General features: G+C 38.9%; 2 protein-coding genes across 10 annotated transcripts in view; one reads left to right on the forward strand and one right to left on the reverse strand.

Annotated features, from left to right (window-relative positions):
* GNG5B (G protein subunit gamma 5B) overlaps nucleotides 1-18938 on the reverse strand; it is a 104021-nt gene that overhangs the window by 21240 nt on the left and 63843 nt on the right. The window lies entirely within an intron of this gene.
* RTL9 (retrotransposon Gag like 9) overlaps nucleotides 1638-18938 on the forward strand; it is a 96987-nt gene continuing 79686 nt past the window's right edge. For 3 of the 6 annotated variants that reach the window (XM_055268647.2, XM_055268652.2, XM_055268654.2), the window contains exon 1: nucleotides 1681-1781. The gene's annotated coding sequence lies outside the window, so the exon portion shown is untranslated. Of the gene's footprint in view, nucleotides 1782-18938 lie in introns of all 6 variants that reach the window. The other 3 variants (XM_055268650.1, XM_055268651.1, XM_055268655.2) reach the window with 2 other exon arrangements.

Consider the following 18938-nt stretch of genomic DNA (forward strand, 5'->3'; position numbering starts at 1 on the left):
AAATTTAACACTGTATTTTTGAAAGATTTAAATGAAAATTTAATAACATTTTTAGATAAATACATGGGAAAATCAAGTATTTGGTAGTCCTCCAAAGTAATGTAGGTGTATCTAATATGTTTCACAGCAAGTGTTGAGTGATAGATATACATAAAATCAGAAAAGAAAAAGTAACCACTTCATAAATCTTATAAATGGTGCCTTTTTGCACGTTTTACACTTTTTCAAAAGTATTTCAGCTTTTAATTTATTTGATTAGAACCATTTGAGAGACTGTTTCCTTGATATGAAATGCAAGCACACTTATTAGTGATCATGGTCAAAACCAAATGGCCAGTTTCTGCCAGCAAACGATTAACTTTGATGACAGATGTGTAAACCAAAAAGAATTAAATTACTTGGTAATCATTCTTCCTTGCTGTAGGCATTAAATAGTATTAGATCTTTAGGCATGAAATATATTTAATCCGGTTGTTAGATATAGTTACATTTTCAAAGCTGGATGAATCTTGTATTTTCACTGAGTACAGTTCTCCAACTGATGTGTCAAGGATGATGCTTGTATAACTATAGGAGGGAAATCCTCTGTGATTAATGCATGGAGAAGAAAACACTATGCTCTTCCCTGTGGGTGCAGGGCATGTTTCTACATACCCACATTGTGTGGGAGGCAGAGTGGTTATACTTGCCCTTCTTGGATTTTTTCTCAAGGCAAGATCCTGGCCTCATCCTCCAAATGCATGTTCCAGTCCCTCTCTCACATCAGGGGTGTTTACGAGCCTGACTTGGATAACTTTTGCAAAATATACTTGCCTGGCTCTCTGTCTCCCCATTGGACATTTGTTTCATGAGGAGTATCATTTCTAGGGTAAAAGCGAGCATTTTGAAAACAAAAATTTTCTTTGCCATTTTGTCATAAGAATTATATTTAATGAAATTAAAAATAAAAATAGGTGATTTTGATGTTCACCCTAGGCTAAGAGGACCACTGCTGTCTTTGAGGCATTTACAGACATATGGAAATCTGAAGCACACTTAGAGTTGCGGGTTCTTTCTCTGTAATTCTTTTAAACTGGGCATAAACCTCAAAGGGAGTGTAAAATGCAGAGTGTTGTCAACTTATCACTCCAAGAATATTTTTTTGCACCCTTTTAGTTTGGAAGGGTCAAATTGAGATGACAGAGGAATAGTGGATAAGAGCTATAGTGCTATTAAATTACATTCTAGAGTTGGGAAAATCGAGACCCATAATCCTAGGAATTATTAATGATAAGAGCTAACACTTTCTGAGTGCTTACCACATGCCAGGCCCTATACTGAATGCATCATGTCCATTTTCTCATTTGATCCTGACAACCACCTGTGAGGCCTCATTTTAAAGACAAGCAAGCTGAGGCTCAGACCTTGGATTTGTCCAAGGGCACTCAGTTGGTCATTTACAGAGCCCTGATTCAAACTCTCTTTTGCTTGATTACAAAGCCATTGCTCTAAAAGATTAGATTATACTGTCTGTATTTGCTTCTGGGAGCTTATGGAATTCACTCCTATCTGTTCTCACAAGGAACTCTATTGGGTTTTGAAAAAGGCTAAAGAATTGAAAAGAAACTTTGTAGGCTGGGAAACATAGTGTCCTCTGAGCAGTGAGATAGGCTAAGCTCAGAGGACTGGGCTCTGGAATGTGGAAAGGAGACGTGCCCACTGGAGAGCAAGTCAGAACTTTCGTGAGCCCTGCTCCAGGTCCCAGGAGAAAGTGCCAGCCATGAGGACTGGAGTATTGCCTGGTAAGGAGAAGATTATTATTTTATCTAACACATTCTTCTATAATGCTGTATATGCTAGGCACTGGTCTGCACTGCTCTAAGTACTTTATAAGTATTAACTCCTTTACATCTTGTAACACTTCCCTGGAAATAGGCATTATTATTACCCCCATAATACATATGAGTAAACTGAAGTTCAGAGATGTTAAAGAACTCGTTCAAGGTCACATAGCCGGTTAAGTGCCAGAGCCAGGCTTTGAACCTAGGCAGTCTGGATCTAGTGGCTGTGTTATATTGCTTCGCAACAGAAACTTGATTTTTCTTTCTTCTGTGTTTACCATCCTTTCTCAATCACTCCTGGGCAAGTCTACTTTGCTAGCAAATTTCCCTTACCCCTTTGGCTTTTTTTTCACCCATGAACCCTCTAATGTTTTCTGCAGCTTCTTTGAGCTCATTCTTTATCCTCCACACTGCCTCTTTTGGCATTACTCATGAACGACATGCTCTTTTCATCTGCCAAATATTTTTTCCATAAATTATCCCATCTCAACTTGGGAAGTCACAATGGGAAGTATTGTTCCTATTTTGTGAATGAGGCAACTAAGGCAAGCAACTTTCCTGGAGTCTCACACAACCATCTAGTGGCAAAGTGGACTAGAATCCAGATTCTCTGATTCTGAATCTAATGTTCTTGTCCATTGCACCATCTGATGGAATTTAACTATCTATTCATTAATTAATTTGTTTACTCATTAATATTGTAAAAATATACTGAGTGTCTTACTGTATGGTAAGGCACTGGGTGCAAAAGTCGGTATAAAAATTGTTGCTCTTAAGCAACAGACAACACAACGAGAGAAGGTCTCACCATAAAAAGTTAAATAGTAGCACATATACTAAGTGCCAAATGAGTGGTCTGGTCACATCATACAAGAATTTTGAGGTTGGATATATAGCATCAAAGACTGCTTTATCAGAAAGCTGAGACTTGAACTTGGCATAGAAGGGTACTTAGAACTTAGAGAAGAGAATGGAGCAGCACTTTCCAAACTGTGGGAATGGTGTGCATTAAAGCAGTCCTTTACAACCTTTATTGTGTCATGGCACGCAGAGAAACACATAGTATTTGTAAAGCACACTAGGGTGAATGGAGGAAGCAGTTTGACATCTAGAGACCAGCATTCTAGGAGATTCAACAGCACTGTCTCTGGGCTCAGCTGAGGACAGAGGAGAAATCTCATAGCCTCAGACACTTGTAATATGTTTGGGAAGGTCTGCACTAGGTATTGGGGGCACACTGTGGTCATGGTGGGTCTAAAGACCACTGACAAGCCCACAGGGATGAAATGAAGGGAATTTCCAGAGAAGCCATAGTAGATACCATTGGAAAGAAAAGTTATGGGCAAATGATGAAGGGCTTTTGAATTTTATTCTGTGGACCTACAGAATAGGTAGGCAAAATATACATAGCACTGTTTTAGAAAGATTCCACTGGTTTCCATATGGCAGATTAACTAGAGGGAAGAAGAGTAGTCAAGAGGCTCTTACCATTGTCCAGGTGGGAGGTGATGTTGTCTTGAACTAGATTGATAGTAATAGAGACAGAGAATGGTGGGCAGAATTGAGTTATATTTTGGAGGTAAAAGTGTCAGAGTTTGGTAATAGAATTGCACAATGGAGAGTAGAAGAAAGGGAGGTGACAAGGAGGATTTCAAATTTTCAAGTTTAAGCAAATACTTATGAATAGTGATGCCATTCTTTAAGATAGAGAGCCCAGGAGAAGTAGAAAGATTTTTTTGGAGGGGAAGAACAAATGAGATGATGAGTTTCAAGTTGACATTTGGAGGCAAGGAAACCAGTTAGGAGGCTATTGTAAAAGCCAAGTAAGACAAGGTGAGACGCTGGACTACAATGGTAGCAGTGCGAATGGAAGGAAAATGGTGAATTGAGAGACATTATACAGGAAGAATTGATAGGATTTTGTCATGGACTAACTTCTGGAGTTGAAAGGTAGAGGAAAGCTTAAAGCCTAAGATCTCTTCTGTCCTTTATCTTCTTAGTGATGCTCCGATCTTCGTGGCTTAATATACTATCTATTTGCTGATGAGTCACAAATTTGTATCTCCATACTTTTATGCCCAATTGCCTGCTGGACATATCAACTTGCATGCCTAATAGGTATCTCCAACTACCATGTTCACAACTGCCCCTGCCCACAACCCCCAACAAAACCTGCTGCACTCACAAAACCTGCTCCTCACAGTCTTCCCCGTCTCCCTAAATCTCAATTTCATTCTTCCAGTTGCTCAGGCAGAAGACCTAGGAAATCAATCTTGATTTTTCCCTCTTTCATATCCTACATTTATTTGATCAGCAAATCTTATTGGTTCTACCTTCAGAATATATCTAGAATCTGACCACTTTTTCATTGCTACTATCCTGGTTTATGTCACAATGATCTACTTCCTGGATTATATTGCACTAGCCTCCCAACTGTTCTCCTTGCTTCTGTTCTTGCCACCATCACTGAAGTCTATTATTCTCTCACTGTTTTTTTGGAATCAGGATAATTTTATTATGTGAATGTCAGATCATGTCACTCCTCTGCTCAAAACTCCTCCAATGGCTTCCCATCTGACACTCAGTAACAACAAAACCCCTTATAATGGCCCATAATGCTGTATACAACCCAGATATTGACATACTCATGTCCTTCAGGTGATGGATCAAATATCCAACTTGGTAAAATCTTCTCTGACTACCATATTTAGTATTGCAAGCGCCTTCTTGCCATTCTCTATCTGCCTTCCATGTTTTATTTCTTTATACTTTGAATACTACTAGATGTAATATGTTTATCTATTTATTTGTTTATCATCTGTCTCCTTCTGCTAGAACAGGAGCTGGAAAACTTTTTCTGTAAAGGTCCAGATAATAAATATTTTAGGCTTTGTGAGCCAAGCAATCTTTAACACAACTACTTACCTCTATCATTGTTATACAAAAGCTGCCACAGATGAGCATGGCTGTGTTCCAATAAAACTATATTTACCAAAAGAGGGGACAGGCTAGATTTAGCTAATGGGCCATAGTGTACTGACCCCTGCTAGAATGTAAATTCCAGGAGGGCAAGGACTTTTGTTTACTGCTATATCTCCAACATCTAGAATAGTACCTGGCATGTAGTAGGCACATGATGTATTTTACTGAATGAATGAATCAGTGGGAGATTGGAAAGCTGTGGAATAAAAAATATATATATAAGAGAGCCATTGATGGTGCAAAATCCTGAGCAAAATCTAGCTCAAAATGGGTTTGCAGCATATCAACTCTCCTTCCTTCTTTTTCCCCTCATCCCTACACTAACACTTAAGCTTGTCATATAAAGTAAAAGTTGCTTTCATTGCCTGTGCAATTCTCCCAATGTGTGAAATTTCATCTGACTTCCTTTAATGTTGTCATTTGTCTATTTAACCCTCCTGACTCAGACTCCCTCTAATAACAATAATAACTCAAATACTCTGTACTAAAACCAGAATGCTGAAATCAGTATTTTTAATTAATTTGAAACAACTGCTAGCAATAGCTTCTATTGACAACTCTACGCTTTTCAACATGTAATCATATTCTGAAGTACTCCCAGAAGCTGGGCGACTGTTACTCTTATGATGTGAGATGATATTTTCCTTCCATGCATTCAATGTGAATGGTTTGTTCTGAAAAACTTCAGCTTTCATGTACTCCTAATGGTAAGAATCACATGGTAGGAAATGTGATAAATGAAGTATTTACCAGTTCTTACTGACTATTCTTTCATACTTCCCTGGATCTCTTACAGGCACTAAAGATATCCTGTAGTTATATGACTTCCTATTGAAAATGCACATTCACTCATTCATTATTTTATATAGTCTTCCACACATTGCTAACATTTGCCAAACATTCACTATGTATGTGGTATTGTGCTGGGGGCTTTATATATATTAATTCATTTAATTCTTATAAAACACCTAAGTGATATATACTATCATAATTTTATAGATGAAGGAAATGAGGTACCAAAAGCTGAAGTAATTTGCTCAAGGCCCCACAACCAGCAGAAAAGGAAGCTAGCATTTCAACTCAGGTCTGCCCAACTCCAGAGCCAAGATTTATCTATTGTTTTTTGTCACCTCAACAAATATTTACCATATGCCATGCAGCACACTAGGCAATATCTACAAAGATGAATAGGGCATGATCTCCTTGGCCTTCCAGAGGTAACACTAGTTGGGGCTATATGGGTGGGAATGGAGTGTCAGATGCAGAAGCTAAGGAATTTTCTGTTTACAAACAGGTGGGTGAAAAAGTAGACAAAGCACTGTGAATTTGTGGAGTTTTGAAAAATGGTCAGAGGGCTACAGACTGAGAGGGAATAGGGCCACTAACTCCAGAATTAAAGTCAACTGATAGGGTAGAAACATGCCATTCTCAGGGGCTTAAGCTGACAAAGAAATTGCCCACTGTGGAAATGAGATTGGCTGCCCACAGAAAAGTATTTACTGATAGATAAGGGACCTCCCTATATGTCATTAAGGAGTAATGCTCTAAAATGTAATCAGTGGAAAACACAACTGTAGCCTTGGAAATGCTATGGCTGGGAAAGTCCATATAACTAAGACGGGGTTCATGATATTGTGACATGTACCAACAGGTTATTTGACCATTATAGAAAGAAAAACAAAAATAATTAGAAAGAGAAGTTGCTTTTATTACTCTGTGCCCTGGCCTACTGACACATTTATTGGCTTTCTGATAGGGTGATGGATGGATGCATCAGACTGAATAAACTACATGACTCCATCTTTTCAGATCATCCCACACCATATACTATCTCTTCACTCACCGGTAATAACAGTCACCATATAACAAGTGCCTACAGAGTCAAACACTTTACATAAATTATCTTATTTAATCCTCAAAGCAACTCTATGATATCATAGAATTCTATTATTAGTTCCATTTTCAAATGACGGAACTGAGGCTCAGAGAGGTTATGTGACTTAAGCCCATAAAACGGAATGAGTGGTATATTAGTTTCCTGTGACTGCCATAACAAATTGCCACAAACTTGGTGGCTTAAAACAGCAGATATTTATACTTTCACAGTTCTGGAGGCCAGAAGTTCAAAATCAAGGTGTTGCTCCCTACAAAGGCTCTAGGGGAGATTCTGTTCCTTGCCTCATCCTAGTGGTTCCAGGTGTTGCTTGGCTTGTGGTAGCATCATTCCAATCCCTGCCTCTGTCTTCAGATGGGCTTCTCCCTTGTCTCTGTGCCCTGTCTCTTATAAGGACACTTATCATTGGATTTACAGCCCACCCTAATCCAGGATGATCTCATGTAGAAATCCTTATCTTACATACATCAGCAAAGAGTCATATTCTAAATAAGTTCACATTTTGTGGTTCCAGTTGGATGTAACCTTTGGGGGCGGTGACACAATTCAACCCACTACATAGAGCCTAGCTGGGACTCTAGCCTATCTGACTCAAAAACTCTGGCTGTTTCCACTAACTAAAGCAGGCTGCTCCCACCAAACAAACAGCCTTTTGTCTTTATTTGGTTTCCTAAGTAGATTTCCTACTGGGATTTATCAAGATGAATTAATAAATTGACATTTTGGCTTCCAAATTATTGCCTTATAAGTTTAGGTTGTGTGAAATTTGTCAACTAGAGCCTGATCAATCCCTGGTTAAAATGGGCAAAATTGAGTTTTGGAACCTGTGAAGCTGATGAATGGATCCTGAATAGGACCAAGGTCCATTTACAGTATAAGCATCCCACAGCCTACCAGCCATACTAATTTCTTTACTATATATGTGACCATAATATAATGGGATAGCACAATATTCTGAGTCTACAGAAGAATGTCTAATCATCTAAGAGCTTACAGGGGGAATTTTTGTGTACCTTAATATTATATCCAGAAATATTCCCTGTAGTGCCTACTATATTTGTTCCTGAGCCTCAGCTCCCTGCATCGAGTCACAAGGAAGATGTCTCTAGGAGTTCATTATCACATTAAGATAAGGATTCTGTAGAAAAACGGGAATCTAGAAACAGTAGGGACTTCCTGTACCTCTACATCAGTGTCTTTGCAGGGCAATTGCCCTAGCTGACCAGTTGACACTGGCCTGCTCACACCTTAATTATGAATAGAATATTCCTAGGGATGTCTTTCTCAGATTGTGGTCAGTTTGTGTGCCGCCTATTGTGGTGGTCCACTGAGTGACACCTGGGAAGCTAGTTAAAAATGTCGGTTTCCTGGTCCTTATAGCAGGCTTACTGAGTTAGTGTATCTGAAGATAGGGTCAGGAGCCTGTATTTTAAAACAAGATTCTGGAATAATTCTGATACACATTCAAGTTTGAGAACCTTTGCCTTCTGGTGAAATCAGGCTTCCATGACGTTGAAATACAGAATAAACTCCAAATGTTCATTTACAATTCCAGCCAATAATCACTTACCATATTGCATTCTTGTAGCATGATCTGCATGCTTTAGTTCATGTGACAATATCATTTCATATAGCTTAATCTAAATGAAAGCAAAAGCAGTATGGCAAGATTTCTTAATCCTGCTCTCCTGAGACAATTTACATAACTTTTGGGGAGAATGCAATAACCTTTCTCTAATATCTTAAACTGATCTCTAAGGTTCTTTTTGGCTCCAACATTCTGATTCTATCAATGTTCCTAGGGCTTCAAATCTGTTTGTGCAAAACACATTGCTTGTTACAGACTAAACCTATTTTCCTTCTTCCAGGCAACAAGTTTCTGAAGAAAACTGGTTGCTCATGATCTTTCTGGGTGTTTTCTAATAATATATACCTTCTCACAACATTATTGCAAAGAGTGAGTGAGGTGATCTATGCACAGTGCCAAGCATAGTGCCTGACACAAGGAAGTGGTTAGTAAATATGCATGCTGCTTCCAGTGCATTGTGACAATACTATCTCTTGAATTATTGAAAATATAACATCAGGAATCTTCAGCTGAATGAAAACTAGGGAATTAGCTATATCGACAATATTAGGCTTATTTGGCTTTAGGGGAACTAGATAGAACTGAAATCTCTGCAGACTGGCTCAGCTGCAGAATAGAGAGATGGCTTGGGGAGGACATGTGTTGGTTCCTGCGATGCATATTGTCTTGGAGAAAAGCTGCTATGACTCTGGCCCAACAAAGGTTTTGTCCTAAAAGTCTGCTTCCAATCCCCAGCATGCTTCCTAAGCTAGCATTTCTCAAAATGTATTCCATGGAGTACTAGTTTCTGAGGATTGATGTTGATAGTATTACATAAAGAGCTCCATGAACAAGCAATGTTACAAACCACTGGGTTAGTCAAATGTGGTTTCCTGGCTGCGCGAATATTCAGAGTCCTTAATAGGTCAACAGGTAATGTGAATCTCCAAAAACTAATGGGGTATACCGGATTTAAAAATTTTTGTGACCTCACTCACAGAGATGGTGGTGAGGGACTAGTGGTTCTGAAAAATGCAATTACGAGAACACTACTCCAAAGTGACTAGTGACTTGCTAACAAAGTGACTTGCTAACAAGAATGGACACGTTTTATCACTTTACATGATAAAAGTTAAGAGAACAATTATGTGCTAAACTATAGAGTACTGTCCCTCAGCCCCCTAGTGTCTCCATTTTCTTCTTTGCTCAGCTTAGATTCTATAACCATCCTTAAAGTCACTGTTTAGCATACACCCTAGATTCCCTAGGCTCTCTCTGCTTTCGTGTGATTTGAATAACAGACATCCAATCATTGTTAAATCCTACTCTCTTTATTCCCAACCTGCCCCAGCAGCCGAATGAGATTGGATATACGCTTATAACCGTCCTAACCAGTCTTGCTTTAGATTCATGACCACTGACTTCAAATGGGCCCTTAGTACTATCCGCTAACTTCACTACATTCATTTCATCCATTCATTCTTGAATGTTCCTGGGTGGATGTTTTACATCTTTCCTTTCCTCAAACTTCCGACACTTGTTTCTACATTTTCCCTTTCAGCTGCTACCTTGCTTCCTATTTCACTGAGAAAATAGAAGTTGTCAGAAAAGAACTCCCACCAACCTATTTGTGTTTGTATCCACACACTCTGCCTTCCCTCTTGTCACTGTGAGCGAACTGTCTGGGATTCCACTGAATGCTGACTCCTCTACTTACGCACTAAATTTTATTTCTTTTTGCCTAATCAAGGTCATTACTCAAGTCATTCACTCCTCCCTCATGGCATCAATTTTTCTTTCACTGAACAACATCTTCAATGTTTAAAAAATCTGTTCTCTTCACCCAAGCCATAGCCTCATTTCTCTCCTCCTCAGAGCAAAAATTCTGGAATGAGTTGTCTCTGCTCATTAGTTCCAATTTCTCTCCTCTCATTTTCTCTTGAATCCTCTCCAGTCAGGCTTTTGCCATCATCACTCCACCAGAATGATTCATATCAAGGTCAACAATATCTCCTCAGTATTAAACTGAATGGTCATTTTACTGTTCTCCTTTTCTTTCGCCCAACAGCGGCATTTGACACAGTTTATCAATCTCTCCTTGAAACACTTTTTTCTTCCACTTGGCTTCCAGGGCACCATGCAATTCTTAGCTCTCTTTCTACTTCACTAGCTACTATTTCTTAATATCCTTTACAGGTATGTCTTCATTTTCCTGATAACTAGGTTGTCTGATTGGCATCTCAACTTGAAATTATCCAAGGTCAAAGTGACTACTTTCCTTATACCTCCTTCTCCCACAGCCTTCTTTATCCATTCTTCTGGTTATTTAGGCCAAAGCCTTGGAGTCTGACTTGACTCCCATTTCCTCTCGCACTGCAGATCCTATCTATCAGCAATACTTTCAGCTGAATAGTTGAAAGTTTATTTATTTAGAAACAGCGTCTGACACTGTCATCCAGGCTGGAATGGAGTGGCACAATCACAGCTCACTATAACTTCAGACTCCTGGGCTCAAGGGATCCTCCTGCCTCAGATTTCCCAGTAGTTGGAACTACAGGTACTCACCACAGTGCCTGGCTAATTATTACTATTATTATTATTATTATTATTATTATTATTATTATTTTGTAGAAACAGATGTCTTGCTTTGTTGCCCAGGCTGTTCTTGAACTTCTAGCCTAAAGTTATTTTCCCACCACGGCCTCTCAAATTGTTGGGATTACAGGTGTGAGCCACTGCACCTGGCCTAAAAGTATATTTAGAATCTGAACACTTCTCTACTGCTATAACCTTAATCTAAGCCAGCATCATTTCTTACTTGGATCATTACAAAATCCATTAAACATGTAAATCAGATCATGTCATGCTCCTGCTCAAAACCCTCCGTGGCCTTTTATATTGTTCACAATAAAAGCCAAAGTCTTTAGAATGACCTACAAGATTCTACATGATCTACCTTCATTCCCATTACCTCTCTGACCTCATGCCCTGCCACTCTCCTCATTGATTACTGAGATCAGCCATATGGCTTACTTGCTGTTTCTCAGACATACCAAGAAAACTCCCAGAGGTCCATTGCTTTTCCCTCTAACTAGGATGTTTCTTCCTCATAGAGCGTCATGCTTATTCACTTGCTTCTGTCAAATCTCTGTGCAAATGACACTTTATCAGTGATACTTTCCTTACCATCTTATCTAAAAATTGCCACTCTGTGCATGCTTCCTACAACTTTACTCTGCTTTATTTTTTCTTCACAGTGCTTGTCATTTTCTGATATATTAATATTGATTTGTTTGTTTACTGTCTATCTTCACCACCAGAATGTAAGCTTCAGGAAGGCAGGGATTTTATTTTGTTGCTGCTGTATCCCCAGTCTGTAATGTGGTGGCTGGCACATAATAGGTGCTCAATAAATTTCAGATTATTATAATAAAGAATGATTCCAAATGCAATAGGAATTCCAAGATTCCTGCCATCTTCAGATGGACACAGATATCCTTCATCATCTGCAGCAATCCCCCTCCCAGTGCCAAACTCTGTGACACTGCGTGTCTGGTAGTGAGTTTAGTCTTTGCATGAGGACTTCCAGGAAGTTCCATAGATTCTTAAGCAAAGTGCTCCATTATTGAAGCTATTTACCTAGAAAGATCTTTGCGGCTGTGTGCGGTGGCTCACACCTGTAATCCCAGCACTTTGGGAAGCTGAGGCGGGCAGATCAGGAAGTCAGGGAATTAAGACCATCCTGGCTAACACAGTGAAACCTCGTCTCTACTAAAAATAGAAAAAATTAACCAGGTGTTGTGGCACGCGCCTGTGGTCCCAGCTATTCGGTAGGCTGAGGCAGGAGAATTGCTTGAACCCGGGGGGTGGAGGTTGCAGTGAGCAGAGATGGCGCCACTGCACTACAGCCTGGGCGACAGAGCAAGACTCTGTCTCAAAAAAAAAAAAAAAAAAAGAAAAAGAAAAAAAGAAAAAGAAAGACTTTTGCCAAGGGTCCTTTCCTGATACATAATATTTTTTGAATAGGTATTAGGTGTACACGATCCAAAGTGCCAAATGTTCAAAGAGCAAGTAGTGAAAAGTATATTCTACCACTCCCACTGCTACCAACTTATTCCAAGCCACCCACATTTTTTAACTGGAATTATAGCACAATTTTTTTAGAAACAGAAGTTAGATGATGTCACTCCTCTGCTAACATCAGCCTGGGGCATGTCATCACGCTCAAGGTAAAAGCTAGAGTCTCCCTCTGCTCCTAGCCACCAAGATCCCTTCCTGGAGGCAAACACTCTTACTAGTTTATTGTGAATTTTTTAGAGATAGCATATATATTATACACACATATCTCCATGTGTATAATTCATTTTTAAACCGTACACACTATTTTTTATATTTCCTTTTTCTCACTTTATTCTACCTCATTCTTTTTAATAGCTACAGTTGTATCAGTATGGCTTCTGTATTCTCCAGAGATTCTTACTCTGCAGTCCATGTATGGGCTTCACTGGGTCTATGAATCTCCTGAAATTGCATGTTGACACTTGTGTGCATGTGTGCATGTGTACATGTACATCTTTTAGCAGAGCAGGCCCATATCTTTGATCAGATTGAAAGGAATCGGAGACCCAAAATGAGTAAGATACCACTATATTGAGTCTGAATCTGCCTTCCTGAAACACCTACCCTTTAGCCCGAATTCCACTGTTTGGAGCAGTTCTGTCAGGACCTAGTACATAGAGGACATACAACAGGTAACTTGTGAAATGGATGAAGGGACAACATAAAATGAATCTATTCTCTCCCTCTCTTTTTAAATTTTTTTAAATTTTTATTTATTATTTTTTAAAGACGGAGTATCACTCTTGTCACCCAGGCTGGAGTGCAAATGGCACAATATTGGTTCACTGCAAACTCCGACTCCCAGGTTCAAGCGATTCTCCTGTCTCAGCCTCCCCAGTAGCTAGGATTACAGGCGCCTGCCACCATGCCCAGCTAATTTTTGTATTTTTAGTAGAGACAGGGTTTCACCATGTTGGCCAGGCTGGTCACGAACTCCTGACCTCATGTGATCCACCCGCCTCGGCCTCCCAAAGTGCTGGGATTACAAGCGTGAGCCACTGTGCCCGGCCTATTCTCTCTTCTTTGTGTTAGCTTTTGGTTAGCCTGAGGAAACTATCATATTCTAAGTCATCCCTTTTCTAAAGTTAATGGGTTTCTTCCTCAAATGCCATCGGGGCAAGCTGTTAATTTAAAAAAGTGAAGTGGATCAGATGTGAGACAACAGCAAGTGGTGAGACCTGTGGAGTCCACATGGATAAGAAGTTCACATTCAAACTCACGTATAACACATCCGTAATCAAACAAAAAATATTTTCAGGCCAGTTTTGGACTATGGGCAGGCAGCTTGCAAATGTAAAAATTTGGACCTCGTACAGTTTGTTGATACTCCTTTCACATCTTCTGCGCTCTATCAATTCACTTTTGTCCTCCCCATAGGCCTGACAATTTAATCAAACTAAGGTAGTGCCTGCATCTCAAATACCCCTTAAGATTCCTTGCTATTATTCCTTTGCCAATATGGCTCTTTCTGTATAAAATGCCTTTGTGGAATATTCTCTATTTGCCCCTCAAGATCCACTTTTAAAAATAGACTATTTTGTAGAGCAGTTTTAGGTTAACAGCAAAATTGAGAGGAACATACAGAGAGTTCCCATTAGCCCCTAAAGATCCAGTTTTCACCCTTCTTCATCCTCTTTGTGTACCCCCTGAGACGCACCTTTATAGACTGCATTTAAAAAAATATTTTTAGTTATTGTGGGTACATAGCAGGTGTATATATTTTTGGGGGTACACGAGATGTTCTGATACAGGCATGCAATGTGAAATAAACACATCATGAAGAATGGGGTATCCATACCTTCAAGCATTTACTCACTGAGTCGCAAACAATCCAATTACAGTCCTTAAATTATTTTTAAATGTACAGTTATCACTGGCTATAGTCACCATGTTGTGCTATCAAATAGGAGATCTTATTCATTCCATTTTTTGTACCCAGTGACCATCCCCAACTCCCCCCAGCCCCCCACTACCTTCCCAGCCTCTGGTAACCATATGAATTGGCTTCCTTGTCCTCTGAATTCTTCTTGGATATGGCCAGTGTAAGGCACTAACAGGGGATTGGAGATCAGAGACAGGTTAAAGTCTGGGTATTAATTCTCCTGGCTCCCTCTTTATGGAGTGGGTGCAGCTTGGCCTTATCCTGTTAGAAGGATCTGCTGTGAGCCACAGACATTTTTTTGGCAGTCATCTTCTATAGCTATGGCTACTCTGTCTAGGTTCTGGTTAACTGCTCTCTCTCCTTGGCTTTTCAGGTCTCAGGGTGGTAAGTGCTCCCTGGGGTGCTTCACCATCCTTTTTGCTTTCCCTTAACGATGCTCACACTGTTATAAACAGTCTGTTCATTAAACTCCACTCACTTCCCTGTTGAATATGCTCTCAATATCCTACTAGATCCTTTACTGTTACCAATGCCTTCAACTCCCTTGTGTACTTGGTGTACTCCCCATTGTTAAGGTCCCAGCTCCTGGGACAATGTGGTGCATTCCTAGATATCACTCCCTCTGAGAAAGTTAGCTATTCCCCCACCTCTTTGAGAACATTTCTTACAACACTCTGTGTTTAGATCTTGGGCTTCTTATGATTGGGAATGAAGCCTATTCATTATTGTTTTCTCAACTCCTGGCCAAGTAGATGTTTGGTGAGTATTGGTTATCTTTTTATATAGTATTTTATATCTTTGTGAGGAGGATATAAAATCAAGGAAGGAGGATATTTGCTTTTTATTTCTTTCACATTATTTGATTTTAAAAGAAATGCCTACACATTATTTTTTAAAAATTAAAATGAAAAGAAAAAAGTAGTAAAAGTGGCACTGTCCTTCACATCCATGCTGGAAGTAACAGTGGTAATGGTTTTTGTTGTGCATCCTTCCAGTATCTTTTTATGCACATAAAGGCTTAAGTTTGTGTACATAAAATGTAGACTCACATATTTCTCTGCTCCTTGCTTTTTTTTTTTTTAACTTAACAACACACCTGTCTTTCTATATCAGCCAGTGTAAGTATACAGACATACTGCATTATGTTTTATGGCTGCATTGTATTTCATTTGATGAATTTACCATAATTTATTTAACAAGCCTCTATTATTAGTTAATCTAATATTTTCACTGTTAAAAGCAACACAACTTAAAACACAGAGACATACTGGATCAAATTTAAGCCCAAAAATATATGGCTGAGCTCCAGAAGCAAGAAAGGAAAACTGTCAGATTCCAGAGACAAGAGAAAACTCACAGTCACAGCAATGAGCATAAATTGAAACTTCACCACTCACAGGAAAAATGGGACCAGGTATATTCCTTAAAGGATGAGGTTATAAGTCCTCTGGAGGGCTTAGAATTGAATTAGAATTGTGCTTCCCGCATAAAACAAAGATTAGAAGGATGCTGCCCCATTTATTATTTAAAAGCAGATTTCCCAAATAGTCAGGGGTACAATAACAACAAATCTTACTTAGTACTTACTGTGTGCCAAGCATTGTTCTACATGTTTTACATGTATTTATTTGTTTAACAGTCACAGAAACCCTATGATATTAGGTACTATTATAAACCCCATTTTATAAGTAGGGAGTAAAACATTAAAGTAACTTGCGCAGCTAGAAGGTGGCAGCTCTAAAATTCAGACTCAGGCATCCTGACTCCAGGAACATGCCTGTAAGTAAATGTGCTATACTGCTTCTCTACAAACAGGATGTAGGTCATCTTCCTTAGGAAGAGGTGGAAATAAACTCACCCATAAGAAGTTTAAAACTTTAAACCTGAGCTGCACACTAGTATGAAACCAAAATTCACAGTACCCACATAATGCAGAAACCCTGGGGTGAGAACTTAACATAAAACCTGGCTCAGAGCAGGAACACAATGAAACTCTAGCAGAGGCAAATGAAAAACCGCCTGTAGACCCACCTCCATAGCTCAGAGTCCAATTCTCGTGGAAGGGTTCTAACAGAAAACAGTTCCTGCAGAAGATAAGCTCACATGCAAAAAAATGATAAAGCACATGAGGAAATTGACTGGAATGAGTTAGTTGGTATATACAAGAAATGGGAGAATTATGTCCCAAGAAACTACAGATAATACAGTAATCTGAAAGGACTTTATTTTTGGGGGTTGTCTCTTCTTTTTGTAGCCCTCATGTATGAAAGAACTTTAAAATGTTGTATGTTTGAAGGTTTCAAGATGTAAAAAAGGAACATAATACATAAAGCAAGAGCACAACTTCCCTCGGTGTGTGTACACAAATTAATAGGCCAGAAATGAAGAATATAGAAAATTTGGGATGAGCATTGTAAGATTTTAGTTCTAGCCCCAATGGAATATTTAAAAAGCCAAATGACAGTTTAAACTACAAATAAGTTATGAGTGAAGACAGAACAAATGGAATAACAAATAGAGCTGAGATAATCATAGAATATAGCATGGCACTATAAAAATGCTAAATATGAAAGGGAAAATAGAAGACACATATAATATAACAAGAAACTTCACATTCATCTAATAAAGCTCCAGAAAAAAATAGGAAGAGATAATATTCAAAGAGAAATAGCTGATAATTTTCTAAAACTGAACAGGACATGAGTCCTGAGATTAAAACCATGTACCTAGTTCTAAGCAGAATAAAGACAAATTGATACCCTGTAGATGCAACAGGGTGAAACTGTGGAACATCAAAGATAAAATGAAAATCTTGAAATCTACTATAGACAAACAATGCTGCAAAATATTTCTGTAGAATAGATTCCTAAACATGGAATTTCTGGGCCAGGGTATATGCACATTAAAAAAATGAATATGTTTTAAATGCATGAGTGAGTGAATTAATGAGTCTAATAGTACTTCTCTCAATCTGGACATGTATTTATTTTAGTACAGCCTGAGATTGGATCCCCCAGCTATCTATTTATTTATATATTTGTAACTGCATCACCACTATTGATTTCTATTGAGCATAAGACCAATTAAAATCCCCAGGACTTTTTCAAATGAAAGGCTGTCAAATGAGGTCCTCTTTAACATGTACTTAGGCAATTAATCTTTAAAACTTAGAAGCAGGGCTATTAAGATATTGGTGAGATCACTGAGAGCTAGAGCTGTTAAAGAAGGTTTCATAAAGGAAGTAGGACTTAGGCTGCGTAGAATTTATTTTCGGTGGAGGGTGCAAAGGACAGCTTCCATGTTTGTGGGATGGAGGTAAGAAGAATGATAAGGTGCATGAATAGACCATAGGATAGGAAATGAGCTTGGGGTGGATATGTAGAGGGTGGGTGAGTAAAGAGATAAGGTTCAAGGGAAGGGGTGGGACAAGATTATGGAGGGCCTAAGAAGCCAGGGAGAGTGTCTGCATATGATATTATACATGGGCAATTGGAAGTCCCTTCAGCCTTTTTAAAGGAAATTATATGTTATCTGACTGGCCAATGAAAGGCTAACTAATCCAGGAAGGAGCAAGAAGGCTGGGTGAAGTAATGCAGGCCCCTAGTTCTCCTGTTTCTGGGTTACTGGATAGGTTATATAGCAAGTAGTCAAGCTTAGCAAACAGCTCAGGGACACTAGGGTGACTTGATGTTAAACTGCCTGACTAGTGAGAATTAAGTGTAATAAAACTGGAATTGCAAGACTAAAAATGGTATTTAGGCAGAATACTCTACTAGCAAATTCAGGATTCTTTAGAGCTGAGTGGGAAATATAAGAAAGAAAGATGCTGGATGCAGGAGAACAAGAGATAGAATGAGAAAGTGGAATATACACTGGAATGAGCAACAGGAAACCTTAGTTCTAGTCTCAGCTCTACCCCTACTAACCGCACAACTTTGTGCAGATTACTTAAACATTGAGGCTAGTTTCCTCCTCTGCAAACAACCTAGAATACAAACTCTAGAGGGTGGTAACCAAATCTGCCATGTTCATCATTATATCTCTAGCCACTGGTACAGGGCCTAGCACGTAGTAGGGGCTCAGTAAATATTGGATGAATAGATGAATGAATGAATGAATGAATCAATCAATCAATCAATCAATTAGAGCCTGCCCTGCCTGCCTTACAGAGTTATTATAAACTTCAAATGAAATCAGGGATGGGGAAATATTACATGAACCTAAAACACTGAGCAATCCGATGGTAAAATACTACAGCTACTACTCACAATTATTATTTTAAAAATTAAATTAGAATGCTATTTGTAGTCCTTTAAGGGTGAAATCATAAGTGGGCTAATGATTTCAAGCTTTCTTAGCATGGAAAGTAAGAAGAAAAGGAAAAGTATAAGACATTTTGAGTGAGGTAAATAAAACATCAGAATCTGTGTTCTGAACCATGTTCTGTCATTTGCATTCAATGTGCTTATGGTAGGGCTAATATTGACGTCAGTTATAGTTAGCATTCATTGACTACATATAATAATGCTATGTCCTGTGTGTCCTTAAAAAAACAGAACACCCTTCAAAGAAGGTAGTCGTATTCTCATTTTAGTGATGTGGAAACTGAGATTCAGAAAGGTTAAATGACTTGCTTTTAAAACCATGGTAAGGTGGTTGCAGAACCAGACATTT

This window comes from Symphalangus syndactylus, chromosome X (assembly GCF_028878055.3).
Source record: "Symphalangus syndactylus isolate Jambi chromosome X, NHGRI_mSymSyn1-v2.1_pri, whole genome shotgun sequence".
NCBI classification, from domain to species: Eukaryota; Metazoa; Chordata; class Mammalia; order Primates; family Hylobatidae; genus Symphalangus; species Symphalangus syndactylus.